The following is a 15,991-nucleotide window of genomic DNA, read 5'->3' as shown; positions in this document are numbered from 1 at the left end:
ACAACAATGAAACACACACACACACACACACACACACACACACACACACACACACACACACACACACACACACACACACACACACACACGCTATAAAAGAAAACGAGCATCATATCCATCTAAGGAAAACAAACAAAGAAACAAAACAAACAAACACATACACAACAACATTACAATTAGTCACAAAGGGCACGTCAGAAAAAAAAGTAAAAAGATAAAAAGTTAAAAAAACAATGTATCGTAGCTGAAGGAAAAAAGTATGTGTGAGGGGAGAGACAATATGAGGGAGAGAGAGAGAGAGAGAGAGAGAGAGAGAGAGAGAGAGAGAGATTCACAGACAGATTCACAGACAGACAGACATATTCACAGATTCACAGACAGACAGACAGATTCACAGATTCACAGACAGACAGACAGACTCACAGATTCACAGACAGACAGATTCACAGATTCACAGACAGACAGACAGACTCACAGATTCACAGACAGACAGATTCACAGATTCACAGACAGACAGACAGACTCACAGATTCACAGACAGACAGACAGACTCACAGATTCACAGACAGACAGACAGACTCACAGATTCACGGACAGACAGACAGACAGACTCACAGATTCACAGACAGTCAGACTCACAGATTCACAGACAGACAGACAGACAGACAGACAGACAGACAGACAGACAGACAGACTCACAGATTCACAGACAGACTCACAGACTCACAGACAGACTCACAGATTCACAGACAGACAGACAGACAGACAGACAGACTCACAGATTCACAGACAGACTCACAGATTCACAGACAGACTCACAGATTCACAGACAGACAGACAGACAGACTCACAGATTCACAGACAGACTCACAGATTCACAGATAGACTCACAGATTCACAGATGAACAAATTCACAGATGAACAAATAAACGGAAACAGAGAGACAGGAAGACAGATAGTAATGGATTCAGAAGTAAACAACAAATATATTATAATGACTGACTAAAAAGGTAGATGGATACACAAAGAGAAAGAATCAGAAAATGTGAGGAAAAAAAAAGGTCTGTGATTTAAAAAAAAGAAAAAAAGTAGAGAAAAAGAAATGGCAGCAAAATATTTTATCTTTTTCCAGCAAATATTCCATCTGGAGGAAAAAATTATTCTGGGTAAAAACTTGAAAAAAAAGAGAAAAATATTAGTATTTCCTCGTCCGGTGTTTATTGAACTCTCAGAAAAAGGCAATTATTTTCTTTTGTTTAATATCATGATTTATTTTATTCATTTCAGTTTATATCTATTTGTATTTACTTATTTAAATTTATATTTATCATTTCATATGAGAACTGTCTTTTCACATATTGTTGTCACATTTATATATTATTGTTCTAGTGCACTTTTCTCCTCCTCCTCCTCTTCCTCCTCCTCCTCCCCCTCCTCCTCCTCCTCCTCCTCCATGAAACATTTATTGAATTTATTTTTATTCTGCGTAAAACATAAAAGTAACGAGAGAGAGAGAGAGAGAGAGAGAGAGAGAGAGAGAGAGAGAGAGAGAGAGAGAGAGAGAGAGAGAGAGAGAGAGAGTCCCGGCTCCCTTCCCAGCTTTTAGACACCCTTTCGGCCACACGTTCCTGAAGTTTTCTCCTTTACTTGCTTTACATGTGTCGCGCTTGCTTTTATCTTTCTTAATGGCGTTTGCTTGCCTTTCCTTTGCTTTTTCCTCTTTTTGATGTTGGTTCAAGGGCTGTATTATTATTTAAGGCTTACAGTTACTTGTATGTAGATTATTAAAGAGAGAAGGAGACAGACATATATACAAACAGACAAACAGACACACACAGAGATTAAGAAAAGCAGACACATAGAACACAAGAACAGAAATAGACAGATTGGCAGACACTCAGAAAGGCAGAAAGGCAGGTAAAAAAACAAACCCAAAACAGACAAACAGAGACAAACAGAGAAAGTTACAGACTGCCAGAGACCTAAAATAACAGCAGACAGACAGAATATCACAAAGAAAAGACAGACAGATAGACATGCAGACACTCAGAAACACAGAAAAACAAAAGGAAATACAGACACAGACAGACAGACAAGAAGACAGATACGGCCAAACAACTAAACAGACAAAAAACAAACAGGAGAGACAGAAAAACAGAGAACACAGACAAAAAAACAGACAGAGGAAACATAAAAAAATGAGACAGAAAAAAATACAGAAAATCAGAGGAGTAACAAACATAATTATTAGTGGAGAATCCGATGGTGATGTTCCTTAATCTATTATTCGAAGCAAAGTAATTAAGGCTTATTAGAGGATAATAATTAATGTATAGCCATAATTACCTGGGGCGTAAAGATGGGAGGTAGCACAGGTAACTTTGGAGAGTCACGCTTCCCTCGTCAGGTAGGCAATTAGGGAGGAATTAATTAAGGGTGAGGCCTACTACACAGCCTGACGAGATAGATAGATAGATAGATGGATAAATAGGTGAACAGATAGATAGATAAATAGGTAAATAGATAGGTATAGAGAGTTTAGACCCTGAGGAGAAATAAATATATAGATAAATAGATTAAAACTTGACGAGAAATAATTTGATAGATAGATAAATAGATGGAGTGAGTTTAAAGCCTGGTGAAAGATAAAACTAATGCATAAATATATAGATTAAATTTTTATGAGAGAAATTAATTGATAGATGAATAGATAGAGAGAATAGAACCTGACGATATAAATAGATAAATAGATAGATAAAGAGACTAGACCTTGACGAGAGATAAATAGATAATAGATTGATAGATATAGTGTTTAGATAAAAATTTACAGGGTTTAGACTAGAACCAAACTTTTCCTCTTCATGTCTGGTATTCCTCTTTTCCCTTCCTTGCCCTGACGAGAAAAAAGTAGGAAGATAGATAAATAGACAGATAGACAAATAGTTAGATTGATAGATAGATAAATATAGTGTTTAAGCCAAATTTGCTAGAGTTTGACCAAAAATATCCTCTTCATTTCCGTTCTCCCTCTTTCCCCTTCCTTCCCCATCAACCTTCCCCATAACCCTTCCTCTTCTCCTCCTGCTACTTCTCCTCTATCTACTGCTCCAGCTACTTATCATCTTCTTCCTCCTCCTCCTCCTCCTCCTCCTCCATATGCTTTTTCTCTCTATCCTCTTTCTGCTGCTCTTCCTCCTTGATGTCTACAATCTTTCACTTCTAATTTTCTTCATCTCTCCCCCCCTTTCAATTTCGTTCTTGCTTTTATTTCTCTTCTTCATTCGCATCATTCCAATCCTCTTCCTCTTCCAACTCTCCCTAATCCTCCTCCTCCTAATCCTCCTCCTCCTCCTCCTCCTCCTCCTCGTCTCCTCCTTTTTCGTGTCCCTGCAATACCCTGAAAGGCTAACACGCTAAAACATCACTGCTAATTAACCTGTGAGAAGAGGGAGAGGAGGAGGAGGAGGAGGAGGAGGAGGAAGAAGCAGAAGAAGAAGAGGAGATAGTATGGAATTTCCCTCCCTAATTTATTTATAAGTAAGCTTTTTTTATACTCAGAAAAGTACACTGATTACAAGAAATTAGTGGAGTTGATTTGGATTAGGTAATTATTGTGTCCTCAAGATACACCTGAGCTAAAAGACAGGTATTAGGGACCCAGGTGGAGAAGGAGGAGGAGGAGGAGGAGGAGGAGGAGGAGAATTTTAAAGAGATTGAAGTGAAGAGGCAAAGGGTACGGAAGAGGATGAGAGGGAAAGAGGGGAAAGAGGACTTGATATAATTGACAAGTATGAGGAAGAGGATAAGATAAGGACGATAGAGGGAAAGGAGGAGATAGAGGAGGGTGAGTGGAAGGAAATAATGGGAAAGGAAGAGGACGAAGCGTTAGGAGGAAGAGGAAGAGGAGGAGGAATGGGAGGAAAAAATGGAAAAGGAAGAGGACGAAGCGTTAGGAGGAAGAGGAAGAGGAGGAGGAATGGGAGGAAAAAATGGAAAAGGTAGAGGACGAAGCATAAAGAGGAAAAGGAAGAGGAGGATGAGTGAGAGGAAAAAACGGGAAAGCAAGAGGACGAAGCGTAAGGAGGAAGAGGAAGAGGAGGATGAGTGGGAGGAAAAAATGGGAAAGGAAGAGGACGAGGGTGAGAAGGAAGTGGAAGAGGAGGATGAGTGGGGGGAAAAAGCGGGAAAGGAAGAGGAAAATGGAAGCAAATAAGAGGATTAATTAGAGATATGAAGGATAATACAGGTGAGGCCAGGTGACGCGCGCCTTTGAAAATAAACAAACAAAATATTAATCGGATTTACAAAGTTGTTATGACCTAAGTCGGGTGTGTGTGTGTGTGTGTGTGTGTGTGTGTGTGTGTGTGTGTGTGTGTGTGTGTGTGTGTGAGTGCGTGTGTTTGCTGAAATCAACAACATACCACCCACTGTTGTTTTTTCCCTTTTTATTTTTGTATTAACATTAAAAAATACTTTGTTTTGAATCATAATGCATTTTTTTTGCTCTTATTTTTTTTTTAGACATTCAACAAAGAGTAATGAGATTCTGGGTTTTGCCAAGTTTTCCCTTCAAACACGCACTTTTTTTTCTCCCCCCCCGGCAACGAAAATGAGAACAACGGGCGAGGTCAAAAAGCTAAAAGACAGAAAGTATATGCTCTCTTTTTCCCCGTCAGTCTTTGCTGCTTTATTTTCGTCTTGTTTTTGTATTCTCTTTTTTGCTCGGGGAAACCTTTTTGTTGTTGTTGCTGACTTGTGAAGGAAAACTGTGACAGCAGGGCGTGGAAAAGGAGCGTTAGGTAGAAGGGAAAGAGGAAGAGGAGAAAGGGTGAAAGGGAAAGAGGGGAGATGCGAGGAAATGGTAAAGAGAGAAAGAGGGAAAACACGAGGGATGGGGAAATGGGGGAAAGAGGGAGATAAGAGGAAGGGGTAATGAGAGAGAGGGGAGATACGAGGAAATGATAAAAAAGTGAAGAGGGAAGATAAGACAGAAAGGTGGTTAGAGAGAGAAGTTGGAAGGAGAGGTAAGGGATGGTGACGTTTGAAGTGTGAAAAAGAGATGTCCGGCTGGGTGCTTATGAGGGTCATGGTAGTGTTGTTGGTGTTATTGGGGGGAGTGGTGGTGGTGGTGGTTGTGGTAGTGATAGTGGTACTCGTGGTAGTGTTGATATAAGTCAAAGGTAGGTAACCCAGAAATCGAGGAGAGCCAATTTCTTCACACGAAAGAAAAGCAATGTATATTATGAATTGAAATTACCAAACCTTAAATTTTTTCTCCTCCATATGAGTTAAATGTTGAAAAGGTTGCCAATTACACGATTTTATTCCAGTGTTTGCCCATTCTCCCCAGTGATATCCTTCCTTTCGAATTCTTCATTTTTTTTCCTTTCGTGTTTTTCCTTTTCCCTTTCCTGTTCTTCCTTTTTCCTTTCCTGTTCCTCCTTTTTCCTTTTCTGTTCTTCCTTTTTCCTTTCCTGTTCTTTCTTTTCCCTTTTCTGTTCTTCCTTTTTCCTTTCATATTCTTCCTTTTCCCTTTCCTGTTCCTCCTTTTCCCTTTCATATTCTTCCTTTCTCCTTCCGTATTCTCCCCTTTTCCTTCCGTATTTCTCCCCTTTTCCTTCCGTATTTCTCCCCTTTTCCTTTCGTTCTCTTCCTTCTTCGTTTCGTATTCTTCCTTTTTTCCTTTCCTGTTCTTCCTTTTCCCTTCCATATTCTCCCTTTTTCCTTTCGTTTTCTTCCTTCTTCGTTTCGTATTCTTCCCCTTTCTTCAATGTCATGCCACGTCCCAAGCCCAGTAGGTTGAGGCCCCTCTGTCCGTGCCGTGTAGTCTCTCCTTGAATGTTTCCTCCAAGCGATTTACCGAGGCCATGAGAGAAAACGCGTCCTCCTGCCTCTTGCAACGGTGACTCCAACATACCGGCGCAGCTCAATATCTATTTTCAGGGGTAACTAGGGTGTGCAGGCGTTGTATGAGTGTGGGTGTGTGATGTCTTGTAATGAGCCTCGCCGTAGTATGTGATGCAGTAGACGAAGGGGCGGAGAGTATGACTGATTGTGAAGTCATGAAGAGGTGGAATAAAAGGAGGACGAAGATAAATGTGGAGGAGGAGGTGGAGATGAAAGGGAACAGAGAGAATATGATAGAAAAGGGGAACTATGTCTAAACCTGCTTAAGTGTACAGCCTCATGTTTTTTTCTACTATTACCTTTGTTTAAACTCAACCCATCATTACCAACTTGTTTTTTTAGTCATTTTCCTCCATTCCTTTGAAATCCTCCGCTCCTGTACCAATATTATCTAATTACAACACGCCTTTTCTTTATGCCTTTCTTTGTATTTAATAGAAGGAAAATGACCGAGGACATTTCGTTTATTAGGGCTTATTTTATTACATGTCTTAACGTCGTGTGCAAGAGTATATTTGTGTATTGTCAAATCGTTATTTCCTGCCGTTATTTATATATTATTCGCTTCACTGATATTTAATTTCCTGCTCTTTCAGTCACGGTTCAAATTACGTCTACACCGGCATGAGCAAATTCCTCCTTTATTTACTTTTTTTTTTTTTTTTTGCTTCACTGATATTTGATTTCATATTATTTTTCCTCGCGCTTTGAATTCTCAGAACAGTGACGAGCGAACATACAAACTAAAAAAAAAAAAAAAAAAAAAATCTGCTAACAATGAAAAAATAAGACCCAAGCTGCAAGCCATTCAAACTTGCAATAAAAATGTACAAGCACTCGGGATTTGAACACATTTTTTCATCTTACTTCAGTCGTGTTTTTTCGCCTTTCAAACGGGGCCCAGATCTCTTTTTTTAATCACTATTGCTATTTATTCCGCTGCCTGTCTGTCTGTCTGTCTGTCTGTCTTGCTGATATCCGTTAGTCTGTCTGTTTGTTTGTATGTTGGTGTTCTGAACAGGCGGAGTGAAATAAAGAGAGGCATTCTCTCTCTCTCTCTCTCTCTCTCTCTCTCTCTCTCTCTCTCTCTCTCTCTCTCTCTCTCTCTCTCTCTCTCTCATACACACACACACACACCCGCACACAGAATGAGAGAGAGAGAGAGAGAGAGAGAGAGAGAGAGAGAGAGAGAGAGAGAGAGAGAGAGAGAGAGAGAGAGAGAGAGAGAGTAGTGAAGCAGGTGTGATGTAATGAGATACTGCCGCCGGTGTAATCGAGAGAGAGAGAGAGAGAGAGAGAGAGAGAGAGAGACTAACGCTACCCCATTGTCTGCGTTAAGTGCGTTATTCTTCCATCTCATTATCAACACAATTAGCCAGTTTGCCACCACCGTTACCGCCTATTTATCTTCAGCTGGATGAGGCCTTGTATTTATATATCAACTATTTACCCGACTGTTAGTATTTAAGTTACAATTATGTCTTGTTTTCCGATGATTATTCTCCCGTGAAATACCTGAGAGAGCAAAGGTGTGCAAAGCTGTTACCTGCCTCGTCATCTGCCTGCCTGAGCCTCACCTGCCTGGGCCTCACCTGTTTGCTTTACCTGTCAGGGTGATTGGAAGGTGAACTATGTTATCTTAAACTGTTATTATTATTATTTGATCTGTTAAATTGTAGAGAAAGAGAAATGGTTGGTTATGTTTTATCAATTTCACTCAATCATTTTTATTATTTTTTATTCATTATTGTCATTCATTAATCATAAATGTTTAATACAGCGCGTTAGTCATCTTTTATTGTCACCTTTTCTTATGTTTTATCAGTTTTACTCTATCATTTGTATTAGTCCTTATTCGTTTTTCTATTCGTTATTATCTTTCTTAAATTCTAAATCTTTATTGTAGTACACAGTCATCTCTCCTTCCCTATTGTCTCCTGTTCCGAGTGAGGTGTTTGATGTAATGCGTCCAGTCATCTCTGTTCTCATAATTATCGTCTCTTCTGTTCTATGCGTCGTGTTTATCTACGGCACAAGCCAACAGAGTGACGCAGTGTGACGTGACTCGCCTCCACGTCAGTCCCCCAAGCGTGACGTGACAGAAGGAGGATTAAAGGGTAGAAGTTTGTTCTTTCTTTTACTTCTTTTTTACCCCCTTTTTTTCCTCTCGCCTCTTCCGATTCTCTCCGTCTCGACTTTTTTTTTTTTTTATCTAATTAATGTTGGTATACGTGTAAAACTTTATCATGCGTTGGTAGTCGCATTTTTATTAGTGCGAATAATGTTGATAGTATAGTAGTAGAGGTAGCAGTAGTAGTAGTAGTAGTAAGTAGTAGTAGTAGTAGTAGTAGTAGAAAAAGAAAACGAGAAGAAGAAGAGGAGGTATGAGTCGATGAGACATTTTTAATATTCGCTTCATCATACTTTCAAATTATTCATAAGTGGCCAAAAAGGAAAACATTGAAAAAACAAAGTAAACACTAGTTAATTTGTGATGAAGGACGAGCTCTTGACACACACACACACACACACACACACACACACACACACACACACACACACACACGTACACCAGCCTACCCACTCACTGCTGTTATTATAATTTAAACTTCTACTCTCTCGCATCAACTCGACGCAACCGGCCGTTCCATAAATTTTCGTCCGTTCCCATAAAAGTAAAGCTTCCGCCCAGCCGTTCATCTCTCTCCCTCGCGCCCCGCTGACCGGAACGAAACACAAAGGAACGTGAACAAAGAGTGAAGAACGGAACACAAACTAAACCGCCGGAATACATCAGAGCTGAATGTGAACTTTGATATATCCCCAGCCATGAGAGAGAGAGAGAGAGAGAGAGAGAGAGAGAGAGAGAGAGAGAGAGAGAGAGAGAGAGAGAGAGAGAGAGAGAGAGAGAGAGAGAGAGAGAGAAAGATAGAGAGGAGAGAGAAAACCCATAAAAAAATAAGACATAGTAAGAGAAGAAGAAGAACAAGAAGAAGAAGAGAAGAAGGAGAAGATCAAAAAGAAGAGACAGAAGAGTACTATAATATATCGATGGATGGAAAGAAACAAAATATTTACTTTGGCAAGAAAGGGAGAAAATAAATAAGAAGAAAAAGAAGGAGGAAGAGGAGGACGGAGGAATAGTAGGAAAAGGAGAAGAAAAAGAATAAGCAGAATTGTGTGTGGCCTGGGTGAGAGAGAGAGAGAGAGAACGGGAAGGATGTGTTGCTAGGACAGAGACTAACACAGAGATGGAACTTCGCCTAATAGGATAAGAGTTAATCCTACGCGTTGTGCAGAGAGAGAGAGAGAGAGGTGCGATATATACACAAGAGAGAAGGGAAACGTCCAGGCTAAATTAAATATATCCTAAATTCCTTATGCCTTTCTTTTTCTTTAAGTTTTTGTAGGATTTCTTGCGGTGTTTTTTAGAAGTGGTAATTGTTCTGGTATTTAAAGTTCAAACTGACCTTTATTCTACACAATCTTGCTCTTATTTTCGATTTCTACAGGTAATTTTCATGTTTTCGTCTCCCCCGTGCCACTGTGAGTTGAAAAGAGTGTCCTCAAAACCACATTTCTTTCTTTATTACACTTTTGTACCTCACTTTACACACACACACACACACACACACACACACACACACACACACAAGCGTCGCTACTATAAACGCCTGACCGCATCTATCTTAATTTCTCTTCTTCGTCTGTTTCCTTTTTTTTGCCAGTTTCTCAATTTCTAGAAGCAAGTATTAAAGCACGACTCGGTATTCTATTTTGGTACCTATTCTGTCCTGTTTTATTTTTATTTTTTTATTTTTTTAGAATAGGACCATTGTGTTACGAGGCTTTTCTCTGTTTTGTTCTGTTTTTTTATCTGCCTCATTTGTTATTAAAATATATAAGCATTCAAGTTAGTTATAAAAACGTGCACCACTCTTTGTTTTTATTTCTATCCTCTATTCTACAACTCTTTATAATTTCAAGCTAGTATTGGACATGTATATATTGAAATAATGTATAACGCATTTGGCTGTATAAATGTGTGTGTGTGTGTGTGTGTGTGTGTGTGTGTGTGTGTGTGTGTGTGTGTGTGTGTGTGTGTGTGTGTGTGTGTGTGTTATTGTTGTTTATGAGTCTTTAACTGCCTAAGTTACCTGACTAGCCGTTAATTAGACCGGTAATTAGACCACTCGAGATTTAAGAGAGAGAGAGAGAGAGAGAGAGAGAGAGAGAGAGAGAGAGAGACTGTAATTTGTTAATAGGTTGCAATAATAATCAGTCATCTCGTTAACAGCTGCTGCTCTTGCTTCAGGTCACGTCACGTTAGTTTGTTTGTTTGCATGTTGGACGAGGCTCATGCTGAAGTGCTGAGTGCTGACGCTGCTCCCATGCTGAAATGCTGAAAGTGTTGTCCTGAAGTCCTGAGTGCTAAATGTTTTGACTGTGACGCCGTTTTTTTCTTTTTTCAAGTAACTCTTTGCATTATTGCTGATGTCTGTTTGATGTTATTTATCAAGCAGTGTTAGGAATTGATGTTATTTTTTGATGACGTGAGAATTTTAAGTTATTTATAAGTGATGTTAAATAGTAATGTTTTACAGGGGAAAGTATCAGGACATCTCTCCTCCCGAAATTGACCTTTCTTTCGACCACTCCTCTTACTCCTTCTTGTAGTAGCAGTGATTAGCGGACTTTTTTCATCGTTATATTTTTTTTTTTTTTTTTTTTTTTGCCCTTGAGCTGCTTCCTTCACTAAAGAAAAAAAGAAAAAAAAGTATGTTAGAAATTAATGTTTTTCTAGTGATGTTAGAAATCATTGCAGTTTTTATAGTGTATCTACTTAAATCTGACTTTTCACATCTTCTACAAACCTGCTGACGATTAACTATATACCTGATGTTCCTATGGCATTCATCAAACGCTGAGGCAATTCGCTAAGGGTTGAAGTGTTTAGAACCAAATGTATATCGTTCATGTCAAATGGTTGGGAAACACGACATGACCTTTCAAAACATATCAGAAATAGGTTAAGAGAGAGAGAGAGAGAGAGAGAGAGAGAGAGAGAAGAGGTGTCAGTGTCAGCCTGAGGTCATGGCAGGCAATGGACATCACGGAGTCAGTCAATCTATTCATCTATTCATCCATTCACGCCTGGCACTCAGTCTGTCTGGCTCATGGCACTCTTTTGACCCTTCGTTCTGCATGTGGCACAGATTTTAAAGAAGAGAGCCCTTCTCCCTGTGTGTGTGTGTGTGTGTGTGTGTGTGTGTGTGTGTGTGTGTGTGTGTGTGTGTGTGTGTGTGTGTGTGTGTGTGTGTGTGTGTGTGTGTGTGTGTGCGTGAGTAAGGCAATGGCATCGTGTTGGTTTATGCGAATGAGTGCCAGTTTTTATCAATGAGGCTGTTTAAGGATATAGAAAGAGGCACTGTCGCTCAACTATTGGTGCCAAGATAGTAGTAATAGTAGCAGCAGCGGTAGTAGTAGTAGTAGTAGTAGTAGTAGCAGTAGTAGTAGAAGTAGTAGTAGCAGTAGCAGTAGTAATTAAAAAAAAAGAGTGTCTAAAAAAAGTCTGTTTTGGGTATGAGTGGAGGGAAAGGAAGATTCTAGGAACATAAAAGAAAGGAAACAGTAGCCGCATCAGTAGCAGTAGTAGTTAAATAAAAGAAGCGTCTAAAAGCGAAGGTCTGTTTTGGGGATGAATGGAGGGAAAGGAAGATTCTAGGAACATAAAAGTAGGGAGCGGCGCACATGTTGTCATAATACAGAGTGCAAATATGGAAGAGGATGAAGGGCGAGGGCACGTGCGGCCAATTATAGGGTAGGGAGGGGAAAACAGGAAGAGGGAAAGGCGGAGCGAGAGGAAGAAGAGGAGGCCGACGAGGAGGAAGAGAGGGATAATTGAGAAGGAAAGGGTTGAGGAGGGCCAAAGGAGTGTGAGGAGAATTATTACTAGGAAGAGAAACTGAGAGACTGAGGGAAAGGCGGAGAACAAAGAGGAATAGAGGGAAGAAGATGAGAGAAGAGTATAGTGAAACGGATGGACGGGAAGCGAATGGAAGGCGGAGGAAATACGAGGGAAAGAGAGAGGGAGTAGAAAGTGGATTAGAAGAAAAACAAAAATAGAGGAATAACAGGAGAAAAGAGGAAAATATAATGTGGAGGAGTGGAAGAAAGTATAAAGAAAGGAATAAACAAAGAAAAGAGAAAGAAAAAGATAGGAAAGGGAAAGGAAAAGGAGTAGAAAATGAATTAGAAGTGGAAAATTAAGAGAAATAAAAAGTGAACAAAGAAAAAAATGAAGGATTAAAATAAAGCGTACAGATATGAATAAAAAAGGAAAATGAGCAGGAAAGAAGGAAGAGAGAAATAAGAGGGTAGGGAATGGGGAAATAGGTAAGGGCAAGGTAACTATAGGGTAGGAAAGAATAGGGAAAAAAATGTGAAAGAGTGGAAGAAACCATAAAAAAATAAGTGGAAGAAATCATAAAAAAACTAAAAAATGAGTGGAAGAAATCATAAAAAAAACAAAAAATAAAAAGTGGAAGATATAAAAAAACAAAGAAAAATAAAAGTGGAAAAAATCATAAAAAAAGCAAAAATAAAAGAGGAAATGAATGGGAAAGAAGGAAAAGAGAAAGAGAAGGATTAGAAAAGGGTAAATAGGTATGGAAAAGGTAACTAATGGATGGAGCACAAGTTTGAAAGGGTGCGGAAGGGTTAAATGGAGAATGAATGAGAGGGGCAGAGGGGGAAGTAGGGGTTAAGGGAGGGGTGAGTGAAGGGGGTAAGGGTGATGAAAGGGGTGAGGGGGAGCTGTTTCCGGCCCAGGGAGGGGAACAAGAGGGGTTAAGAGATGGGATGTAACTTGATCCCTTAGCCAACCACAAGCGCCCTCAATCCTCCCTTCCCTCCCTCCCTCCCTCCCTTCCTTCCTCACTACCTCCCTCCCTCCGTCTTTCCCCTTCTGTAATCCTTCCTGCCTTGCTTCCTTCCTTCCTTCTTTCCTTCTTTCCCTTTTTACCTCTTCTTTTCTCCTCTCCCTCCCTTCCTTCCTTCCTTCTTTCCTTCTTTCCCTTTTTACCTCTTCTTTTCTCCTCACCCTTCCTCCCTTCTTTCCTCTTTCGCCCCCTTCTCACAACCTTCCTTCCTCCTCTCTCTCCCCTTCTTTAATCCTTCCTTCCTTCCTTCCTTCCTTCTTTCCCTTCTTAACTCTCCTTTTCTCCTCTCCCTTCCTCCCTTCCTTCCTCTTTCATCCCTTCCTCACAACCTTCCTTCCTCCTTCCCTCTTTCCCCTTCTATAATCCTTCCTTCCTTCCTTCTTTCCCTATATCCCTGTTTACCTCTCCTTCCGCCCTCTCTTTTCCCCTCTCCATTCCTTCCTTATTTTCTCTTTTTTTTATATCCCCTTGTTTGGTTCTCCTTTCCTCCCTTCTATATCTTTCTTCCTTTTCCTGTTCCCTCTCTTTCTTGATTTTTGTTTTTCTGTAGTTTCTCTTTTTTTCTTCTTCGTTCTCTTCATTTCTCTTTCCACACATATTACGTAGAAGTGTTCGTAATATGCACAGCGAGAGAGAGAGAGAGAGAGAGAGAGAGAGAGAGAGAACGGATTAAATTTAACGTCAGAGTGAGAGGAAATTTAAAGTTACACCGTTTTTTACTCTGGCACATTTCTCTCTCAAACCATTATTTTTGTCTTTACACGAAACTCTTTGATAATTTTATACATTTTTTTTCTCTCATTCATTTTTTCTCGATATTTTTGCGGGTAAAGTTTCTCCTTCAAGGGTCACTGTTATCAATTTCCGATGTTGCACTTAAGTTTCATCTTTTAGAAATTGGTTTAAGTTTGAATTCAAGTATACTTCTCTTTCTTTTCCTCTCCCCGCTCTCTCTCTCTCTCTCTCTCTCTCTCTCTCTCTCTCTCTCTCTCTCGTAATGTGTCCCATGTGCTTCCTGTCCTCCACGAGTCTGGCCTCCAGCTAATTAAAGTGATGGAGGAGAAGCAATAGAAATAAACGCGGGAGACCAGTAAAAAGGAGGAGGAGAAAAACGTGAAGAAAAATGTGAACTGATGAAAAGATGATAAATGAGGGAAGGATAAAGATGAAAGATGGGAAGGAGGAAAATGAGGAGGAAACGGAGGAGCTGGAGAAATGTGAACTAGAGAATGAAGAGGTGGAAATACGTTGGAAGGGATGATAAGTAAAAAGGAGGAAGAAAACTGTGATGAGAATAAAATGAATGAAGATGTGTACGTAGAAGGGGATAAGAAAGAGAAGTACGCTGATAAAAGCTGTTGGAGTAAAGGGGAGTGTAGAAAGGGAGAACTAATTGTATGTAAAGAAAAGGAAGATAAAAAAATGAAGGAACAAATAAAAGAGGATAGAAAGAATCCATTCCGTTTCATTTATCAGACACCTGCTTCAAATTTTAATCGTATTTATATTTTCATACATGCTTGGTTTGTTTCACTATTACGTCTTTGCATTTACTACACGGAAACTCAATAGGGTGACTCCTGAGAACCGTTTATTCACTTTGTCCATTCCATTTACTTGATCTAACTCCTGCTTCAAATCTTAATCGTATTCATATCTTCATACATGCTTGATATGTTTCACTCCTAATCGTCTTAACATATTTCTTTTTACAACAAAGGAGGCGGCTCCAGGGCCACAAAAAAGAGTGTGTAGAAAAAACACCCCGCTACTCACCGCTCCCATAAGAGACTAAAGTAAAGAGAGGCCAAAAGAGAGGTCAATTAATACACAAAAGCTCAATATGTTTCACCCGTCCATTGCCCTTTTCGTTGTCAATTAATTTAGCTGGTGTGTGGCATTTCTATATTTACTTTATTTTTTAACGGGAATCAATGTTACACAGTTTCTTTTAGTGATAACGATGACACGAATCTCTTTTTTTATTTTCATTCATGTTAATAATTCATCTCGTTCTGCATGCACATCAGATTACTAAAATAGATCATGAGCCATTGCATATTAAATGTTCTGAAAATCTATTGACTGATACGTTCTGCAGATGACATCACCGCTGATCCACATCATATTTCCTCGGAACATCACCAACTTATTATAATTTCCTCGGAACATCACCAACTTATTATAATTTCCTCGGAACATCACCAACTTATTATAATTTCCTCGGAACATCACCAACTTATTATAATTTCCTCGGAACATCACCAACTTATTATAATTTCCTCGGAACATCACCAACTTATTATAATTTCCTCAAACATCACCAACTTATTATAATTTCCTCGGAACATCACCAACTTATTATAATTTCCTCGGAACATCACCAACTTATTATAATTCATTATATATTTAATCTTTTCAAACCAGACTGTTAGTGATTTGTATATCTAATTTAAATGGAAATCCGCACTTTTATTCTCCATTATATACTTTTTTTCAGATATTAATACAGACCATTATATATATTTGTTCAGTCATTTTACTGGAGAAATTATTCATATTTTCTGACAGTGTGAGCCCTGACACACCTTACTCTCGAGAAGACTTCACAGGCAGGCTTTGCGACACTTCTTTGGGCTGTGTGTGTGTGAGTGTGTGTGTGTGTGTGTGTGTGTGTGTGTGTGTTGGGTGAATAAAACGAATCCATTGTTGTCAGTGTTACTTTATAGACAATTAAGAGAGAGAGAGAGAGAAAGAGAGAGAGAGAGAGAAGTGAATTTGAGATTTGCATATGAAGAACAAATTTGGAAGAAAGACAAACTCTCTCTCTCTCTCTCTCGCACGCTGCAAAGACCAGTCAAACTCTATTGGTTACGTATTAAATAAGAGAACCAAACGTCACTATGAGCCCCGCCTCCAGCAATAAGGCCGAAGGTGTTAAGGAGCCCTGCGGCATGGCCCCAGCCTCCTCGGCCCAGACTCTCCGCTGCAGGGCACACAACACCCCTCCCCTTACCACTCCCGAGGAGGAGGAGGAGTTTGAACACACCACACCACACCCTACGCCGTACACATGGGTGGACGCTTTTGTGGACTTAACGGCGGTATGCGGCGTCGTCCTGTCCGCATACCTGGCTTATAAC

The sequence above is a fragment of the Eriocheir sinensis genome, chromosome 9 (genome assembly GCF_024679095.1).
Source record: "Eriocheir sinensis breed Jianghai 21 chromosome 9, ASM2467909v1, whole genome shotgun sequence".
In the NCBI taxonomy this organism is placed as follows: Eukaryota; Metazoa; Arthropoda; class Malacostraca; order Decapoda; family Varunidae; genus Eriocheir; species Eriocheir sinensis.
This window is presented reverse-complemented; position numbering follows the sequence as displayed.